This window comes from Sarcophilus harrisii, chromosome 1 (assembly GCF_902635505.1).
Source record: "Sarcophilus harrisii chromosome 1, mSarHar1.11, whole genome shotgun sequence".
Taxonomy (NCBI): Eukaryota; Metazoa; Chordata; class Mammalia; order Dasyuromorphia; family Dasyuridae; genus Sarcophilus; species Sarcophilus harrisii.
The window spans coordinates 432,314,129-432,337,137 of record NC_045426.1 but is presented as its reverse complement, the minus strand read 5'-3'; the positions used below and the strand labels follow the sequence as shown (position 1 = coordinate 432,337,137).

The window sequence follows — 23,009 nt, the reverse complement described above, 5'->3', positions numbered from 1 at the left end:
CTCCCCTACCTTCTTGCTTTATGCACAATGGGATCACTTGTTTGCCTGGAGTTCCCCTTCCACTTGAAATCCCAGCTAAGCACCGGAGGAAGGATCGGGGAAAAGGACTATCCGGAGAAATGCACCCCACATATATCAAGCCCATCCAAACCATCACCCCGCCCCAAAACCCTCCCACCTCCATCCCCCCAACCGAACCCAAACACAATCCTCAACCTTGTCATCAACAACCCGTAAAAACAAACCCAGGCGTTTAATGCAATGGATTTTGTGCAAGACGGTTTATTTTTTTTCTTGCAAACTAAAAGCAGCTCTCCACCCCCTACACCCCCCGTGCTGTCCCAGGAAGGAAAGCAGTCTGTATCGCTTTCAGTCAATACTTTGGGGGCCCTGGTGGATCACACAACGGCCAAAGCATCTCCCGGGATGTAGATCTGTCCCTGCGTGCCGGGAGGGGGATGGATGCACAAGCCTTTGGGGACTGGTGAAAAAAAGCCAATAAGGATCCACTCGGGTAAGGAGGCTTGCTCCTAAGAAACGGGAGATGGGGAGGATGAGGACGGGGGGGCAAAGGAGTAGGAAATCAAGGATAGAGTTAAAACTCGAACTTAGTGAAGGGAGGGGGCGAAGATGGGAACTTCTCTCCCCAGCCCTAGGGAAGAAGAATAAATAAATAAATAAATAAATAAATAAAGGGAGAAAGCGACAGCAAGTTTGAGGTGAGCAGCAAGTTGTGGCACCTCCTCCCTCCCTCTTCATCCATGCATCTCCCCCATCTCACTCACACACGCACACACACAGATGCGCACACATACAGAGCGGCGGTAGCATCAGCAGCTGCTGCGTGTGCCTCCTCGCCCGGCTCGGCTCGGCTCCACTCCGCTCCCTTTCTCCTCTCTCCCTTCTCCCACTCCCCGGCGCCCTGACTGTCTTGTGCGTGTGCGTGTGCGCGTGTGTCTGTGTGAGTGTGTGTGCTCGGCTTCAGCGTGAGGGGCACCTGCTCGTCTGGGCTGCACAGCAGAGGCTGCCGCGGCTCTGGCTCTCGCCAGCTGCCCCTCCTGCTCCCGCTGCTGTCTCTGCCGCCGCCGCCGCCGCCGCTCCCGGGGCTCCCGGGCGCCAGCCTCCTCGCCGCTGCCGCTGCCACCGCCGCCGCCGTGCGAGTGAGTTGGGATCGGTGGGGCTTCCCCCCTTCGCTGCCTTGCTCCTTCCCCGCCTGCCTGCGAGTCAGTCTGGCTCCGAGTCACGTGTCAGTGCCTGAGGCAGAGACTGAGAGGAAAAAAAAGCGCTTCATTCCTTCTTCCACCGCCATACTGTATTTTATACTAAATCTCATTTTTATTCCAACATTTTACTCCCGCTCGGTGAGTACCTTCTCAGTGGCATTCTTGTCCTCTCTTTTTTTTTTTTTTTGTCCTTTTTTTGTTTTTTTGGTTTTGTTTTTTTGGTTTTTTCTTCTTCTTTTTTTTTTTTTTTTTTCCACCTCTTTGATTATTGTTTAAATTGGGAAACCTGGAGGAGCATGGTTTTGAGCCTTTTCCTGAATACAAGTTTTTATAGCATGCGATGGTACTGTAGACAAGGCGCTGTGTCTGGGAGTCCGTGGCCACTGTGCCGCTGGGAGAGACTCCCAAGTCCAGCAAAATATGCAACTGGTTTTATGGAAAAGCGATGTGAAGTATGATGCCTATTTTTTTCATGTTAAAAAAAAAAAAAGCATGTTTCTAACTCTTTTTGCAGACTATTTTTCCGATGTTATTTTTGTATAGGTGGGATTTGCGAATGCATTTTACGGCAGTGTTTACAAGAGTTTGTGGTCTTGCAATACTGGTGCAAGCCACTGAGCACAAGACGTTAATTTTATTTTTGTTTCCTTTTTGAAGCCAATAACAACAAACCGTTTTTTCCCCCTTACGTTTTTGATACCCTTTTATAATGTGAAACTTTTCTTGCAGCCGGTTACTGGTATCATTTTTTAAGCAAAATACTTTTTCCCCCTTTAAAATAACTATGACTTTTGCACATTTGACTTTTTTATTAAAAAAAAAAAAACAACCGAGATAATTTTATGATAGATATCCCTATATCTATTTAATCCCTCCTTCCTCTCCCCCCCCCTCCCCATACATTTTCAAATGATGGCAGTGGAAGGTTTTTCTGGAAAAAAAAATGAAGTGCGGTTTGGTTTCCTTGTCAACGGAAGATGAAGTGAACAACTGAGCATCTCCCAGTGCAGGTACTTCATCTCCTTGTAGGCGTTTCCACTGTTTGTAATGACAATACTAGTCAAGGGAAAGAAATGTGTGTGTGTACGTGTGTGTTTCCACACACATACAAGTATAGACTAAGCAAGCTTTCGAGAAAAACCCTTGTCTGCAAACCAGTGGAGGCAAAACTAAATTCTACTGCCTTCGGATCGTTTTGGATGTGCGCAAAATACAATCCCTTCCCCTCCTTCCATTGAGCCCAGGTCGGCTAGACTGCGTGTGGTTTCTGTGCTACTGTAAAGGGCTGGTTGGAAAAAGAGGATTGCCAAGCTGGCGATGTAAGTTCTGTGTAGGGACACTTTTAGAGCAGAAAAGAATTCGGGTTGTGGATAAGAAATCAGACGTTGGGCTGCGCAGGGATGGCCCATTTGGGGAGTGCTGGAAATGGAGAAAGAGGCAACAGCAGTCTTTCAGAGAGGGGTTGGCTTTTTGCCACCGGGGGACCTGAAGCATGAAACATTTTCCAGAACCTTAAGGATGCTCCCCTCGCCTCAACCCCCATAACTCCCATTTCTCCTTTTTGCAATGGGTAAACAACGCAGTAGGTCCTCCCTATCGTGCTTTGGCCTCTCCTAGTGCTTGGTTTCAGATTTTTTTTTTGCCTATTTTTTTTTTTTTTTTTGTTTTGTTTTGATGATTATTAATGCTACTGTCTGCCAGGGGATCGGGAAGTAGTTACTTTCCATGACGGTCACCTAGAGTTCAATATTGAGGGAGAAGCTGTTACTTTGCATTAATGATACTTAGCTGCTGAACAGTTCAAGATAGTCCTTCATTTAAAGAGATAGCATTTAGATTCTGCCCTTTTCTCCCCCAGGAGAATGTGATATGGAAAGCTTTCTCCTGAGAGTTTATTTAGAAGGTGATGTATTTCAGGATTTTATAAAAGTTGAAGTCTTGAGTGTTTGATATATTCTATGAGGTTTATGCTTTCTTATGATGATATGGGTCTCCTATATAACCTAATGCCACTTTTCAAAGATTTATCCGTTGGTCATAAAAGCCTTCTCTGCACTCAAAACTTAGACTCTTTGCTAGAAAGCCCTTTATTTTAAAGGAATTGAAGGAAGGAAGAGATATTCTGCATTTTTAAAACCGAGAGAATAATTTTGTGGAAATTCAGTGCCTGGTGCACTTTTATGTATATATATGTGAACATTAACTTTTTTTTTTTTTCTTGACTAAAAAGTTCAGGAACAGATTCTGCAGTTTGGAATCATGCTTCTGCCTAAATAGAAGCTGATATACATATAATTATAGAATCACAGATGTTTATTCCTCAGGTTAGATTTTCTTCTAGATACCTGTGCTGTAGACTAACATGTCTACATTCAGTTGGGCTTTCAGAAGATAAAGAAAGCTTTATGGTTTATGTAAAGTAATGATATTATATTTCCTTGGTAATTTGTTGTGAATTTTAAAATTCTGTACATACTTCAGTGAAGATTTCAGAAATGCAACTGCTCCATTATTTTTTTTTTTGCTCCATTATTTTCTACAGAAGTTTAAAACATTTTAGAATATTCTAAAAGCTACTGGTCAAAATACACTTACATGTTAAAGATTTTAGAGAAAAATACAGTCAAAATAAGTCAAGTATTTTGAAATTTCAGCCTACTTCTCATTTACAAATAGTCCTTTTGCATTTACATAAGGAAGATATTTTATGACTTGAATTGTCAGACTTTAATGTTCTGAGATACATAAGCATAAAAAGACTGAGCATAAACATTATCAAATCAACCTTAATGTTATCATATTCTGTGTATATCTACATATATGCACACATTTACGTATATACATTAAATATACACACACATAAATGTAATATACATATTGAAAATTTGTTATTAAAATAAAATATTTTGTAATGTGCAACAATTGAAGATAAAAAAAAACAGACCAGTCACTTAACTATTTTGTTAGTTACTTGTTTCCTGAGATTATGCTTTTTAATTTACGTTTTGTTATTATATTTTAAAGGTGCTGGATAATGTGTTTATGTCTAATGACATATTTGTAGCATAAATGAACATCATGTCATCTGATTCTTGTTCTCAGTGCTGGAAGCTATCAAAACTGAGTATTCCCCAAGAGCATTAATTTATCCCATGGTTGCAATAAAACACCAGCAATACTAATGTTTCCATATGACACTATAACTATGAAGAAGTGAATAGGAATGTTCTTATTCTACTTATGTATGGCCAAAGGCTATTTTTATGACTACAATATTTAAGACTGTTCATATTGAGACTTTTAACAGTGTTAAATTTTCATGGTTTTATTATATATGCATCTATGTTCATGCTTATGTCACCCATTAGAACATTTTTAATTGTAGACTTTTTTCTCCAAGCTAGATTTTTTAAACTTTCTTTTCAATTTAGTTAACTATGCTGTATTGATATTTTCTTCTATTTTATGAGTTTTCTGGTCTTTTGATCTTATAAACTGAAACACTTGAATTAGCACCACCTACTGGTTACTAGTAGAAGTATTTATCCATTTAGCAAAATTATCCTATTTTTATCAAATCATTAGATTACCGTGTATTTTCTATCAGGGAAATATCCTGTTTTAACATAATAAATTAAAATGCCCATCAATGAGGCCAGCAACTAGTTTGGTAAATACTAGGGGTGTCTTTTGATGTTTTTCACTGTACCTCAGTGGGGGCGGGGGGGGGGGGGAAGTTTAGGACACTTTCAAAACTCTATTTTTCAGTGTTTTGTAATCACAAATATAAAGATCTTTGAAATCTGTCAAGAACTAGTTGAATTTTTAAATTTTCTTCTGGTTTTTGAATGATTGTTAGACCCTATACTATACTCCTAGTAGAGAGTACATTCTGAAAAATATATTAAATTATTCCCCTTCTTTTTAAAAAGTATTTTATAAATTCAGAACTACTCCTCCTATTATTGGGGAGAATATAAAACATTTTAATATATTCCATTTTATTTTCACATCAGAGTGAAACTGATGTGAAACACCATACTTAGAAATATTGGGTTTTTTTTTTAATTCATTACCTATTTAAAATTTAAAAGTTGCTGTTCAAACTGTGTCATTTAACTTGTGTTACTTTAAGGGGAAAATAATTTAAAACTTTAATAAGGAGATATACTCCCTTAAACATATATTTGGAGCTTTAAGAAATATCTTTCCCATTAATAAAGTTATTTCAGTTTTCTACAGAAGACTAGTGGTAGAAGGAGCTACTGCATTAAGATAATTAAATCTTTCAAATAAAATATTTTTAAATGAGATAAGTATAAAATATGCTCATTTTAAAATATCTTCATTTCCTAAGAATTTAAAATCTTATCAATTGTTATTGTTATTGTAAATCCTAAAGTTAAAAAAATTACTAGGTGATTTAATGTTATTTCAGCAATAGTTTTTTAAGCAAAATTAGTAATTTACTAATGCATCTATAATCATTGTTCCAAGAACTTATGATGAAATCAAGCACCATCAATCCCAAAGTCCATTCTCTTGAAAACTGTCTGCTTGAAAGGTTACACGAAAGTATCCAGAGAAAAAAGAAAATCAATGGATGTATGCATAGAATAATCAAACACACATACTCACAGTTCTAAAGATAGCCATTTCTAGGGTTGGGAGGAAGAAAGAAAAGAAATGGGGGAAGGGAGTTATATAATAACTTTATCATATCTAAAAGAACTACCAAATTGTACAAAATAGATTTAACGATTCATATACAATTATCTTTTCTTGTTTTTGTTATAGAAAGCTTGCTTTATGTCATATATTTAAAATTAAAAAAGAATATTGCAGAAAAGAATGATCATAGTTTGTTTATTGTTTAATGATTATGACAATCCCTAAGTAGGCAGAATATTAAATAAATGTGCACTTTAACAATTGTGTAGAAATCAAAACAGCAGAATTAGAAGGGAAAAGGTGTGCATTTATAATTGTTTCTATAACAAAATAATGTTGAAAGTTTTTGATTACTTGGTAATTAATTTTTTCTTTACTTTTTCATTCTTGAAACTTTTTATTGAATCTGGAAATCCTTACTAACAAAACAAATATAATGATGCCTTCACTTCTTAAATTTATGCTATTCTTCTTCTGATGCCTTTTGTATAATTCAATATTGTACTATAAAATATTTAATTTTTCTTCTTATCTTGTTAAATTTTACTAACATAGCTTTTATTTTTAATTTTAAAATTTAATTTTAAAACCTTTTTTTTTTTTTTTGATGTGGGAGGCATATTTAATTTGGTGTCAGTTCTTTATATTGTACAAATTTGAATTTTGGTTCATTTCATGCACCATAAATCCTCTTTTCAAAATCAAATTCTTCGATTCATTACATCACTGTTTAACAATTATTAAAGGCAAAGTGGCATTTTAAATTAGTTGCCAAATTTGAAAGCTGATAGACAATTAATTAGTCTTACTAAAATTTGCCCTTGTGAGGTAAAATAAAATCAATTAACAAGAGAGTTTTAAGTATCCTAAAATTACCATAACATTATTTTAAATAATTTTTAAAAGATTGTTTTAAGAAATACCTTTGAGGAAAGAAAACTAAATAAATCTAAGAAATAGATAATAAAGTCGATCTATCTATCTTTATATAATCTATTCAAAACTTAAGTTGGTTTTCATTAGTACCCTGATAAAAGCTTTTGTATTGTTTGGTAGTTCTTTCTCATTATACTTTAGAAATACTAATGATAACAATGGTAATATATCCTCCAAATATTTTCAGCAGCTAACGATGTATATGACTTTAACATTTACAAAGTACTTTACATTGCATTATTAGTGCTATTTCTCATGCTTGTTCAGCAGATGAGAAAATTAACCATAGTTGGTCATAGAACTTGTGGCAGATAAATCCTTGTTCCATGAGTTGGACAGTGTCATTCTTCATTGAAGGATTTTATATTTGTATGTCTATGTATGTGTGTACACATGTAGAATACATATTTAATGAAAACACGTGTCTATACATATATTTGCATGAAACACATGTGTCTGCTATCTATCTATCTACTCTGAGGGGAAATAGTGATTCAAAGTACTCTTACGTAGCTGAGCACGCCTGCTCCACTCTATATGTATTAATGTGAAACTGAAGTTTAAAGAATAATTGATTATCTTCACCAGGATCATACAAAAAATGTGAGATGGGATAAATATTTTCACAATTTTAGGAGATCAAAATTTTTGTAAAAGTGATATAATTAAAGGTAAAACCAAAAGTGTGGGTTTAATTTGGTGTAATTATTATCATATGGACCTTTGAAGGCCATGAAATGTGATTTTAAAGTGTGATTATGGCAATCCTGGGCAGGTAATGGATTGTCCTAAAGTCACTGTTTTATGAGATGGATAATTTGTCATTTAGGAAATTTGTCCATCAATTGGATTTCTGTGACATCTTCTACATAGGGAAAGGATTGTTTTATAATCAGTATTCAGAATAGATGCTTATCCTGCATGGACACCTAGGAGTTTTATAAATAATGAAGAGAGATTTGTGCATTTGTTTAGGTTGGTAGTTTAAACATTTTTGGAATGTAATATGTTGAAAGTGAAATTCGCTTCATCAACATATGCATTATATTTATTGAATATTAATTAATTTTTTAGAAACTTCAATAACAACAATAATTTAGGATTTGGGGAAACTTTATATTTGTTTTAATGAACATTTTGTAAATAGCAAGAAATTTTAGAATCAATTTGAGCTTGGACTAAAGCTGAAAATTGTTTTTTTTTAAACTACTCATTAAAAAGAAGTTCCATTTAGCAAAGAATGAAGAACTTTAAAGGTGGTGGGAACAGTATTTAAAATTTCCCATGTAAACCTAAGGAAGACCATTTTCCATATAGGTAATATTATATATGTGTGTGTATGTATTATAACAAACAGAATGAATCTTCTGCATAGGTACTGTATGGGATCTATATGGAAGAGGGGCCTCCTTATTTTTATACTTAATGTATAGTTTAAAATATGTTTTAATAGGTATATTTTTGAGTTGATACTGGTAAAAAAAAAAAAAGTAAATTTTGATTCTGATTTGTGAATGATTGAAACAAAGCATGAACATGACTGAACTGCCTAAGGAGAAATAAGAAACTACAGAGCATGTTAGTTACCTTGGTTATATCAGGTGTTATTAGAAGGAGTTCTAATATGCTTTGCAAATCTAAAGATCTTCTGTAAAGGTGTAAGTCTCAGAACTGTAAGTGATTGAAGCCATGGGATAGGTATTTGGTTTCCATTTTGTCCCTAACCAATTTTGTGAATGAGACAAATCACTATTTCTATAGGAATTTGTTTTCTTTTTTGTTATTTGAAAGAATTTAATTGCATGAACTGTAAGTTCCTATACTCCTAAAATTATAAATATAGGGGCAGCTAGGTGGCATAGTGATTAGGTAACAGTGATTAGAGAATATTTCAGGAAAAACTGAGTCCAAATCTCAGACACTTACTAGCTATGTGAACTTTAGTAAGTCACTTATCCCCGACTTCTTCAACAACAATAAAGAAAATTATAAATATAATTCCATAGTGGAACTATCTAGAGGCTAGGAATAGAACAATCAACAAGTGTTTACCAGATACCTAGCACTTTGCTGGGCACTGTGTATGATATAAAGGAAATGCTTGCCTTTCAGGAGTTGAGATTCTGCTTTCTGCATAAAAAAAAAAAAAATAAGATACAATTCTTTCATTGCATAAGGTGTCTATAAATGTAGGTGTTGCGCCTGTCTGCCAACATTCACATAGCTTCAGAACTTTTAGCATGCTTTTTTTTAAAATGTGTATTTGAAGTGTGAAATTATTCAAGCTCATTTTCAATAGTTTGTCTTTTAAAAGAATCGCACTTTATTAACTTTGTTAACTTCTTAAGGATGCTGTATTTTATAAAATTTATAGAATTTTATAGAATTACAAAATAGTATACAAGTAAGTGGAAAAAATGAAAATATTTTATTTACAGAAGGCTTTAAACTCACCTTTAGTCATAATGGTATCAGGCCTGGTGTCATAGTGGTATCTCTTGCAAACAAATGGTTACAGTGACGATCTTAGTATTATTTTTGTCATAATTGTGATTATTTTCTTTATGAAATAAATTCCCTTGTGATTTCATAGAAGATATTAAATAATTCTTAGCACATTTAATCTTATATATGTTAATTTTTTCCAAATGATTATGTGGATTAAAATATAATTTAAATATGTGTAACTCATAGAAAATATGTAGAAAATGGGATAAATAATTAGTTATTATACTTGTGTGTCTTCATCAGTGTTCATAAATTATTTCCCAGAAGAGTTTGATGAAATATTATTTATTGATTAAATATTATTATTATAAAATTAAATTATTTCAACATATACAAATATGCATTTGTTTACATATGTATGTATATACACATATGTATATGGTTATATATATATATATATATTCAATTTATGTTTATATACACCTATTGTTCTAGGCCTGAGATTTGATCAGTATAGGCATTTCTAGTGAGAATTTCCTCCATGGATGCTTACCAGTTACTGACCTGTAACTTACAGTCTTGGAGATTTGTAAAGGGAGGCAGAGAGTGGCACTTAGAGGTTAAGTGACTTGCCCACAGTCAAAACAGGAATCTGTGTCTAAGACAGACTTCAAACCAGTCACTATTGTCATTAGGTCCAGCCAGCTAACCATTATGCTATGAGGCCTTTAATTAATTATACCCAATTATATTATGAGATTGCAAAGAAATATTATTAGAAACATTTCAAGAGTATAGAACTGAGCCTGAAGTTGGAAAATCTAAATGTGGCTGAGAATATAGAAAATGAACTCATACTGTGCAAACCACATTGGGATACAATTACTGGTGCATTGAAAAATGGTCAGCATTGGTGATTAGCCGATGTAGATTAGTTCTTTCTGGGATATTAAGTGGTTTAGCTCCTTGAATGGTATTCTGCCACTTTCATTAATGGTCCTGTATAACAATGTCCATTGTGACATGTGTGAATTGGTTGTGCTGTTTGAGCTCAAGCATAGTGAAATGAGGCATGTGTTGATTTTTTTTCTTTGTGACATTTTAATGTGTATTCGTTAAGCACACTGAATATATAGACTCAATTCTGTAGAGGATTACAGAGTCCTGTGGCTATTCAAATGCAGCATTTTACACCGTGCACATACTTGGCATGACATTCCTTTGGCAGAATTTTAAAGTTTTAATCTTTAAGTTATGTGGTAGAGTATGGGTTTAGCCAGGGAGGAAAGATAGAACAATAAAATCTGTTCAGGGCAGTCAATTCTAGATTCAAGATATCTAACTCATTTTCAGAAGAAAGATGTGAGATATATATCTATATGTACACACACACATATACATACATACACAAATACTGTATCCCTTTGCAAATAGGTGGAACTATAAATCTATGACAAATGAGGTCTTTAAGGAGTGAATCAGGGAAGGTTAATTATTTAAATTTTTAAAAAAATATTTGAACCATAGATTATGGAAACGAAATCAGCAACAAATACTTAAACTCACTCTCACATTTGTTTTCTTTATAATAGTTATCATTATATTCTGCCATTCTAATGGTGGCTTCAGTTAGAAGAATCCTGGAAAACAGTATCCTGAATTCCAGTTTAGGAGAGAGTTCCAATTTTCCTTTTCTCTTTGATTTGTTAATTACTCATGAAGGAAATTGAGATAGGTCTTGGAAAGAGATGAAGTTTAAATAAGACAAGACTGCCATCAATAGAAACTATGTTCTTGAAGTGGACAAACCAGCTACATATACAATATTACCAGCCAGGTATACTTGAAAGATCAGAAACCATGTGGTATATGAGTTCTCCTTTAGTTTGATTTATATGGAGATTGGTAAAATTTTACAAAACCATTACATTACTGAAGCATCCTGTAAAAGTAAATGCAATACAAATATGCAATATTTTCCCACACTTATATACATTTTATTCTTTTGCATATGATATATTTTATACCTGTAAAATGTCCTACACGAATTATAAATAAATCTCCATTGTTAATGACTTTTTATTTATCAGCCCTTCATTACTTATCTCCTCTCTAGGCATGAATATGTTGACTGATGAAAGTGATGATTTTCTTTTTAAAGTTATTTTCATCTTTAGTATATTCACACAGTTGAAATAGTGATGTTTTGAGGATAAGATATGTCATGAGTATGTCTTAAATTTATTTTCTAAAGACAACACTATGATAGCACTTAAACAAACTTTATATAAGCTTTTTTTTTTACCTTGCTTTCCCCCCTTCCTCTCCATCTTTGTTGAACAGTTAAAACATTTATAACAAACACCTTTTTTTTTCCTAAAACAAACAGACCCTAAATGGCAACATTTCTTAATTGGAAGCTTTAATTTCTGCTATGAGGGATCATAGTGAGGGCAAATTATTATTAGTTAAGCAATAGAGTTCATAAAAACCCAAGTATCCCATTGATAACTATATAAATTAATTCACTCAGTTCTGCAGTTCTACAGTAGCGTCTGTATTTTGTAGAATCTAAGTATATTCTCCTAAATTGGAGCTAGTAGCTCTATCTAATCTAAAATATTTTATTAATTGCATAAAACTGAAATGAGTCCTTGGAGAAGATACAGTAATACCAGAATTGTTCAGAATCTGCCTGGAGAGCTTAGCCTCAGTTATTGAAGAAGTATTTCCCTAAATTAATTCTATGATGATGGTTCCTTGAGGATGTATATTGTGAATTACTTCATCACTAAAAGGAAAAATTATGTTATTCCCAAATTACAGACTGACAAGCTTGTTGTACATTCCTTCAAAACTGCCAAATATGGTAAAAAAAAATTTCAGGACAAGACTTTGTAAAATACCATCACATACAAGGAACATGTAGGCACTTTTTTCATTCATTACTGCTTACTATTATTTTTTATATACTGACACCGAGAAAACGGTTAAGAACAACCTTTTATGTACATTGGTATGAATGCAAATATTGTCCTTTGAAATGTCCTAAAGAGGGACTTTAGTTGGTCACAGTTATACAAGTGTAATATCAATCTCAGGCTATCAGTGCTTTTTTGGAATATGTTACTTATTTGCCTGGAAAGCTGAACATCTGATTAATAGGCACTTTGAGTACAGGGAAGTCCTGGAGAAGGAAACTACCTCTACTAATGTAGGTCAGCAACTTCTCTAACATTGCCTAGAATCCTCAGAAGTTAAATACCATGTACAGGATCCCACAATTTGTATGTTTTAGGGGCAGGAATTATCTTGGTTCGGTGATTCACTATGCTACATTGCTTCTCCATCAGATTACTAGGAAATTAAAATGAAATAAAATAGGAGGGAGGAAACAGCCCACAATGAATCTCCTAAAACAGAATCCATAGACAGCTACAAATATGACAAAGAAGGATATCAATAGATAAATCAATAGTTTAAAAGAGAGAATAAATATCTAAGGGGCTGGATTATAGTGTTGAGGTTCAAGGAGGAACCCAAAAAAGGTTGGGGTTCCAGACCAGTATAGTGATATTTCTCAAAAGAACTTGCAGCCTTGGACTCCATTTCCAAGTAAAGGGACAAAGTTTATTATAATTTAAATGCCAATTAAAATGTGCTAAGTTCTAAAAGAAATTAGGAAAGAACTAGGGACAAGAAAATACATTTATAGGAAAAGGAGAAACCAAGAGCTTCTTGTCACTGATATGCTAATGTTATGGCTTACAGGTAGAGTTGAAGAGTGATCTGATTCTAACTTTGTATACAAGTGCAATACCCATAATTCTCTGGGCAGAGTTCAAGGGGGGAACCTTTGGGAAATGTGTTTTTAGGTTTGAAAAGTCACTAGGTCAAATGGAAGACAATCAACTTTGTTCTGCACCTGCATCAACTTTAAGCATCTCACTATTTATTATTTATATTATATTATTTATATTATTATTATCACTAGATTCAGAAACTCTGTTATCACTGACTAACAGGCTGTTATCTGATAGCCAGCAATATTTGTAGCCATAACATCCTAGTTATATAGAATTAACTGGGGCAGGATAACCTATAGGAAGAAATATATATTTTTTAACTATATCCCTCCAAGAGCAGATGGATTTAGATTATTGCTAGGTCTCTCCTAGACCCTGCGCCACATCAATAGTAATAATAATACTTGCATTATCTGTGATACATATATTTCAAATACAGAGCTATGTGATATAGCAAATTGGAGGGGGATTTATTTTAAGGAGATAAATTTAACCTTATATTAAGATTTGGTGGAAAGTGACTATTAGAAGAATGTATTTTATTCAGGAAGGATAATAGAGTGCCATTGTATAACTAGAAAAGTCTGGACACACATATAGGAATGATGGAAATGATTTGGGTATGACTCAATGGAATGACAAAGTGAAAGGATTATGGAAGGAATATACAAAAAAAAAATTAAACAGAAGGGAGAAATCAATGAGTTCCAGATGTGTGTATTAAAAGGGATCAGTAGTGTAGTAGTAATAGAGATTATCAAGTATCCAGGCATCTAACTGAACTGTTTCTGCTAAAAGTAAGGCAGGAAATACAGTGTTAAGTTGCTTGCGGATAAGTTGATACTTAAAAAAAGTAGAGGAATAGCTAGCTGAGGGGAATTAATCTTTTAGTCATAGATGTGCTAAATAAAATAGTTGCTGAATAGTGAACTCATGGGAGGAAGTTATTTTGCTATCTTTGATTACCTGATGAATATAAGGAAATGATTAGTAGACATAAATGGATATTTGAGGTACACCATTGTGTTTTTGTTTGTTTGGGGTTTTTTGTAGAATAGGTTCCAGAGATAAGAAAAAAGGATATGTAGAAACATTTAGACTATAATTCTTGAGGGAAAGTAGCTTCAAAAATGATAAGATGTTCTCAAGAAAGAAGGTCTGATGATAAACACAATATATTCTGGTGAGAAAGAAAAAAGTGAAACTCTCCAAAGGCTAACATTGAAACTGAAAAAAAGGAATTTATTGTTCAACTCAGGTTTTTACAAGACATGAACTGAAGATAGACACAAGTTAGGTAACAGAGTGAATACAAAGACGTTGAAAATTCTTATAAAGAATAATGACAAGCATACTAAATCCCAGAGCAAATTTAGGCAACCTATAAATGCCAAGAACAATAGCAACAAAAGGGCATTTTAAAAATCTATGCTGGGAACAAGAGAAAGAGTAAAGAAGGAAGGGGATCTACTATTCAGTGTGTCTGAGATCATTACAAAAATGATGAAAAGGAGACAAAGTTTCTCAATTTTTATTTTGGGTGGTAGTTACCCAAACTAACAATCTTTAGATTAGGGAGTACAGAATAAAAAATTGTTGAGGCACCTTGAAAAATAGCTAAGAGAGCAACCACTACCTTTAATTTAAGATATCAGGCTCATATAAACAAAAAAATATTGTAAGAAAATCTAAATCTGATTATTAAGCAACTATTGGTGATAATTGAAATTTATGGAGAAAGAGATTATGTCAGGTTGAGAATAGGAAAATGAAAGACTTGCTTTTGTAAAATGAGAAAGGACATGGATTCCTAAAATTATAGCACTGCAATTGACTTATTTTAGTATCACAATTCTAGAAGACATTATTAAAGGATGTTTTGTGACCACTTAGTTAAGTGATGATCACTGTGATGGTGGTTCAAGGTGATCAAGAACAAGTCATGGCAGACAAGATCTCATTTACTATTTGCTAAGATTAATATATTGGGAGACTGAAGAAACATGTATTTCAGAATAAAATTTGATATAATCTGCCATCCTATCCTTGTAGACAAGATAGAGAAGTACAGATAATTCTGTAGTTATGTGGAATTAGGATTATTCAAATGACCAGGTATTAAATGTTATCATTGATAGGTCAATGGTATCCAAGAAATAAGTTTCTAGTAGAGTCCTGGCCTCAGATTTTTGGTTCTGTGCTATTCAGTTTTTGTTTTGGTTTGTTTTTTAATCAGTAAAATGGATAAAGGCATTGATGGCATCTTCATCCAATTTGCAGATGAGAAGAACTTGAAAATAATAGCTAACTGGTTTAATGACAACAATGAAATACCAAAAGATTTTGATATATAAATATCTTGTGTCAAATCTAAAAAGCTGAAATTGATAGGGATGGTTACACAATTAAAAAAAAGAAAAGAACTATCCCAAAGTTTAATTGGTAGCCTATCAAGATAATAAATTTCCCTTCCACTGGAATTCTTAAAGATGTTGAATGGCCTTTACTGGACAGTAGAGGTTTCTATTCAGATAGAATTGGGACAAAAAGGCCAACAAATAACTTTCTCAAGTTTGAAATTTCATTCTTCTATATATCAGGACTTTTTTGCTATAAACAGGAAGGAAGAATGACTATAGGTGAAGTATAATTAGAGCCTTAAGTAATATTAAAGCAGGATTCTGTCATCCATCATATGTGGGTTGTTTTTTCCTTTTTTATTGAAACAAGCTAGTAAAATTATTAAATCAATTGGATACATTTTAAAAATATGAGACAATAAGACAAACATCCTCTTCATCTTGGTGATATAATCTTACCTGTGACTAAGCTGTTAAGAATATTGATCTTTTTTGCTGCAAAGAATACCACCACTTTGTTCACAAGAAAATTTATTTATCTAATAGAGTTATACCAATATTAAATTATTAATCTTAAACAAACCTAACAGATCAAATCATTTGGATACTGAACTTTTTTGTAGTTAATTTATCCTAAAGATATCAATTGTTCTTATATAATTGTTCCAAAAGAAGCCAAACCCATTTCAATGTGGACAATTTTGCCTACTTCACGTCTGACATCTAAATCATTTAAAAAAAAATAACCCTCTAATTAACCAGTTGAACAGAACAGCTAATATCTACTTGCCTCAGTTTCCTCAATTGCAAAGTGTAAATTGTTCTTGTCAGTATTCTTGTGAGGATCAAATTAAATAATATTTGTAAAGCACTTAGCACAGTACCTGATACAGAGTAGGAATTCTATAAGTGCTAGTAATTATCATAGTATTATTGTTGTTATTTGCAAATACATAGCATTTCTTGGAAAATTAGAAGCAGACCTGTGAAGGAAATAATAATTAATTAAATTAATGAATGAAGTTATACTAGATATGAAAATAATTCCCAGTTCAGTCATTTGTACCACTAATATCTGAGGGTGAGAAAATAGCCATTATTGCAGCTTTCTTTACATAATTAAAACTGTTCCTCCAGGATGAGCTGTATGATAGTCTTGATTAGACTCTTCATTGAGTTACAATAACAAAAGGGAATTGCAAGTACTGTTCACCTTCTTTTGATTCTTCAGTGGGGCTGCTAGCATCCCAACATTCCACAAGACACTAAAGAATGGAGAGGTTGGTAGAGAAGAGTATATTAGTGTATTCCCTTTCAGTTTATATATGTCATTTTAGGCCCCCAAATAGCCCAAGGAATAAATGTCCAAAGTATCTTCTCACTTTGACAGGCATCTGAAACTTTTGGAACTTATTTAATAACTTCAAAAGAAATTATCAAATATAATATAAATAAATATAAAATAATACGTTTCTAAAATTCATTGTTCACATACTAATATCAAATGTTATTTATGTTATAAAATAAAATAATTAACATACTGCATTATATATTGGGAGTGTATAGGTCTTCTAATTAATTGAATGTATGATTTCTACCAATATTAGATTACAGAACCAACACTGTAGGAGATTTTGTTTAGATAAAAAGTGATAGTTGTAAAACAATAAAAGGAGTTCAGAAATACCTGTGTTTCAATTGAAAATACATATATATATATTATATATATATATATATATATATATAAAATCATTGTAGCAAATTTCATTAAGACAATTTTTAATGTATTACTGACTTTTGAAAAGAAATTAAGAGTAAGAATATGCATACATTTCTTGATTTTTAAGTGAAAGTTTGAAATTATTTTGTCTTCAATTTTAAAAATTTCTAGATAATATCTCTCATTATGTATAGCCCCTTTTTTTACATATCAGGAAATTGAGGCTTAGACAAGTCAAGTAACTTTTCCATGATCACAAAAGTACTAAGTGAAAGAGCATAAATTTGAATCTAGATTGTAGGACTCCACTTAAATATTATTTAATTTCCTCAGTCTCGTCATCTATACTATGTAGGTAAAAAACTAGATGGTATTTAATTCCCTAATTAATTTATTTCCCCTAATTGCCCTAATTAATTTAATTCCCTAATATAACTTTAGCTATGAAAAAATGGAAAAAGAAGGAATAAAATGACAATAGAAATCATAACAAAGACAATATTTGTTTCAGAAAAAGCAGTAGACTATGGAATGATTTTTTAAGTTCTTGATCCATCTTTTTTCTTGCTCAGCATCCTATTCCATTTACAAAAAAAATTTTAACTATGATAACTCCTTTTAGCTCACTATGAAAGATTCACTTTTAACTTTCACTTTTTATTAAATCTCTTAATGGAAATCTGTTGAAATTTATTTTGATAAAAAAGTGAGAGCAAAAGATTTTATTTTGTCATAGGAAATAATAAAACTATTCAGGATATGTGCTGTTCTCCAGCAATTTGGACAATTTTGCAAGATGTGTTTAATTTTTTAGGTCAATCGGTTATGAAAAGATTATTGCATACACATATATACAATAATCTTTCCACATATATATGTGTGTGTGTATACAAATGAATACATGTATACACATATGTGTGTGTATATATAAAAAATGGTATTTGTTGTAGGGAAGAATTAATTATAGGAGACCTAGCTGTCAGATTTTTAAGAGAAAGTCTTCAAAACCAGGGATAATTCAGTAGTTAGCTGTTCCTTTTCCCTGATCTCCAATGAAATGATATATATGGAGAAAGAGAGAGCAAGAGAGAGAGAGAGAGAGAGAGAGAGAGAGAGAGAGAGAGAGAGAGAAAGAAATAGCACTGAGAAGAGAGTAAAAGAGTGACAGAAAATTTGTATCCATGTTTCTCTCCAATGGAATAACAGTTTCTCGAAGGCAAGGATTGTTTTTGAGGTTATATTTCCTAACATTTAACACAGTGTTTAGCATATGGTAAAAGCATATGGTTGAATTGTTTTTGATTTGAATTTATGATTCTTAAAGATCATAGAGATCATAGATATAAAAGTAGAAGAAACCTTAGTAATAATCCAATCTGACCTCAATACAATTCTAACCCAAATCCTAATTTCACACAAGAGGAAATTGAGGCCCAGAAATTATATGAATAACTCTAATTCATATAGGTACCAGATAGGTATAATAGAGGCAGAATTTTGAGACACCAATTTATATATCACATGAGAGTTCAAATGTGAATTTAATATTCAGTTACTTAAAATTTAATTTTCATAGATTATTATTTATTTTTGGAACAAAATAGTCCAATCAATAATTAATTACCTGGGATATATCCATACAAATCAAGATTTTGTCCTTTTGTTACTTTAGGCAAGGCATTTAATTTCTCTAGTTTCAAGTTCATCAACTTCAAAATGAGGAGGCTTTACTCCATGATTTTTAGGGATCCTTTCAGCTCTAACAAATAAGTTCAACATAATTTCCCCAGTTTAAGTAAGTATTTGAAGCCTAGCAAGATTGTGTTTTCTTCTATATATGCAAATCCACTTAACCAATAGAAACTGAAGTAGCATTCTGAGTGAAAGTGAACAGCTCATAAACTTTAATGTATAAATGTATACATACTTAATGTATAAAGAAGTGAAGATGATTGATATTATTAGATATGGTCCTTGGCAACTTAATGGCAAGGCAGAAGGTGAACAATGAACAAAATTGGGAAGCAAAAAATTTCCAAGTTTGTTCTAAAAATAGGATTTTAGAAATTGGTTTTATTATTTGCTTTGAAATATAGTTTGAATTTCTTTGAGAGTTTTTTTGCCCCTGTTCCTTTAACATAAATAATTTAGAGTTAATTATATTTGATACTGACTTAGTGCATTTAATCAGGCATTATTTTCACATTCTTTCTCACATACCTGACAATACTTTGATTTAATAAAATTTTCTTCAACATTCAAATTGTTTGCTGGTAAGATAGGCATTTAGAAAAGTCTATTCACAAAAAAAGAATGTTAAGGTTCCACTTAGTCCCTTGCAGAAATAAACATCCAAGTTATTGCCAAAAAGTGGCGTAGTTATTTATATTAATCTTACTCAAAGATTTTTTTTAACTAAACCCCAAATTGTTGTTATTGGTGTTGATTTACCAACTGTGGTGTAAGAAATTCATTATATATTGCTTTAATAATACTTGTTAATATTTTAGTGTTGTATGAAACCCTGTCATGGCTATAATGGCAAGAAATATATAATTTGGCCTCATCCTATCTTTGTGAATTTATCTACCATTTTTTCTCTATGAATACCTTCTGTTCAGACCAATAACCATACTTGCACCATATTTTCCTGTCAAATATACCCAATCTTTCTGTCTTCTGCTTTTATGTATATGATTTGCCCTATCCCTGAAATGCCTCTTTGCTTATCCAATACAATTACAAATTCTGCCCATCCATAAAGGTCTATTTTAAATATTACCTACTTACTGAAACTTCTGATTCTTTCAGTCATATGTAACCCCTTCTTTCTCTCAGTATCCTACACACACTTTTTTAAATGTCATAGCACAAATATTCTTTCACAAATTATTTGAGTACTATTTTATCACTCTAAATACATTTTAAGGATTTTTTTTGAAAGAAAGGAATTATAACAAGATCACAATTTTAAAAAAAATTAATCTTTAGGAGATAGTGCCTTATATGCAATAAGCATTCAGTAAATTTTATTTTGTTGAATCAAGTAAATATATACCAGCACAAAGCATATATCTAAATATCAATATGTTGTATGTCTAGCTCCCCATAATTCTCTTTTTAAAAGCATAATTTCATAATTTAGACTCCCCACAATTTGGGCCCTCATAGTTATAGTTTTCCAGATCTGGCCCTCATAGTTATAATTTTCCAAATCTGTAGCAAATGGAATAGCAAAGCAAAGTTGGGAAATGTAGCAAAAGGAATGCTTATAAAATCTCTACCAGCTGGCTTCATTCTTTCATTCAACATGCTTTTACTAGGGACTTATTATGTGTAAAGTATTATCCAATCTGTTGTTTCTTTTAATCAAAAAATCTTTCGTTTTGACCTTAGCTTAGAAGTGGTCCTAATTTAATTACATTGGTATTACCTGGAAGTTCTTAAAATTTAGACTGTGAGATTTAGCATGAATTTCCATTGTTCTTTGTTTTGCAGGATGTAACATCCCTTAGCCTCCAAATAAGCGATTAGTTTTTTGCCAGCAAATACACTGAGTAAATATATGTAAATAAAGAATACAATAATTAAATACTAACTTCAAATCTTGTAACAACAAGCTTCTTGTAAGAGGGCTAGAAAATGTCTCCATAAAAATATTTATAATGAAGTCAGGGACTGTTTCCTTCTTGTCTTTTTGTCCTCAGTGCTTCCCCTTCAGGACCTTTATGTTCATACATATCTGACACTTAATAAAGGTATGTTGAATTGAAGTATTTGTTTTATCCTGGAAAAAATGTTTAATATATTGCAGTGTTAGTTTTTAAAGTGCCTTCTTTGTAATATGAACAATAGTTTATGGCGTGTTTGAAGGTGGTGATGTGTGCCAGGAGAAATTGCTTAAAAGAATTCCATCAATTTTAGTGATGATGATAACGATGCAGTTGATACAATGCTGGATAAGACTTTGAAAGTCTCTCAGCCTCAGTTTCCTCAGCTGTAAAATAAGAATACTAATATCATCTATTTCAGGACTATTGTGAGCCTTCAAATAAATGGTACTTGTAAAACCCTTAGCATAGTGATTGGAACATAGTAGAAGATAAATATCATTCCTTTCTTTTCCTTTCTTCACTAAGTACTTGAAAGTCTTCTTATGTGTAATATTTTGTATAAGGGTTTACAAATATTACATTCGTTTGTGTCGCTCTTAATGTGTAATTTATGATCAGAGAAGGTAGAGTAATCATGTGGCCATATCAAGAAAGGAGTTATATAAGAAGACTTACACGATCTCTGAAGCATTTGGAGTTTTCATATGTCCTATTAGAAACTGAAAATAGGAATGACATAGGATGACGAGCTATAGAAAACTTGGAATGAAATCAATCTGGTAAAATCAGTTTTATTTAAATATTTAAAGATTAGTTTATTTATAATAATGCAGTTTTTGGGACATTTGATGCATTGTTGGAGTTGTGAATGGATCCACCTATTCTGGAGAGTAATTTGGAACTATAGTCAAAACAGTTATCAAACTGTGCATACCCTTTGATCCAGAAGTGTTACTACTGGGCTTATATCCCAAAGAGATCTTAAAGAAGGGAAAGAGTCCTATATGTGCAAAAATGCTTGTGGCAGCTGTTTTTGTAGTGGCTAGAGACTATAAATTGAATGAATGCCCATCAATTGGAGGATGGCTGAATAAATTATGGTATAAAAATGTTATAGAATATTATTGTTCCAAAAGAATGACCCCCAGGATGAATACAGAGAGACTTAGAGAGACTTACATGAACTGATATTAAGTGAAATGAGTAGAACCAGGAGATCATTATACACTTCAACAACAATACTATATGAGGATGAATTCTGATGGAAGTGGCTACCTTCAATGATGAGAGGATTCAAATCAGTTCCAATTGATCCGTAATGAACAGAGCCAGCTACACCCAAAGAAAGAACATGGGGAAATGAATATGGACCACAACATAACATTTCCAATCATTCTATTATTGTTTGCTTGCATTTTTGTTTTTTCTTCTCAGGTTATTTTTAACTTCTTTCTAAATCCGATCTTTCTTGTACAACAAGATAACTGAATAAACATGTATACATATATTGTATTTAACATATAATTTAACATATTTAACATGTATGGGACTACCTGCCATCTAGGGGAGGGGGTGGAGGGAAGGAGGGGAAAAATTGAAAAAGAAGTTTTTGCAAGGGTCAGTGTTGAAAAATTACCCATATATATGTTTTGTATACAAAAAGCTATAATAAAAAAAGAAAAAAATAATATTGCAGTTTTATTCTCGGGGAAAGCTTTTTGCAGTTTAATTCTATGACATTTCCCCACCAGCTTTGTATATGAGGCAAGAAATGTGTATTACTTATTTTATCTAAATTTTATTTTGATGTGAAAGTATTTTATGATACTTTCAAGAGAATTAGAGTGTGGTCAAATCAAGAATTAGAATCCCAGTACTTCAAGAGAGATATACATGATGTCTTTTGACTCAGAGGCTAATTAGTTTCATTAATCTTAACCATTCAATTCATTGGTAATTTATTCAGTGCCTACTGGGTACATGACATTGTGCTCAGGCGTGTTGATGCAAACATTTCCTCTCGTTTCCCTCTCCATTTTCAGCTCTTTTTTTTATATTTTTCCCCCCATTAAAGAATAAGCTCCTTGAAGAAAGACATTGTTTCCTGTGTTTATATCCAAAATATTAGTACAGTTCCTGGTACATAGTAAGTACTTAATAAATGTTTACTGCTTTGCAAAAAATTCTGGCATATATAAACTTTTCTCTCTAATTTGATTTTAGGTTTGTAG

At 32.6% G+C, this 23,009-nt stretch overlaps 1 protein-coding gene across 10 annotated transcripts in view; it reads left to right on the top strand.

The window, feature by feature from the left end:
• The first annotated feature begins 231 nt into the window (after positions 1-231).
• The window catches only part of RALYL (RALY RNA binding protein like), an 803,768-nt gene continuing 780,990 nt past the window's right edge, over positions 232-23,009 (top strand). For 2 of the 10 annotated variants that reach the window (XM_031946217.1, XM_031946211.1), the window contains exon 1: positions 239-1,361. The gene's annotated coding sequence lies outside the window, so the exon portion shown is untranslated. Of the gene's footprint in view, positions 1,362-1,465; positions 2,234-23,009 lie in introns of those variants that run through there. The other 8 variants (XM_031946219.1, XM_031946215.1, XM_031946212.1 and 5 more) reach the window with 7 other exon arrangements.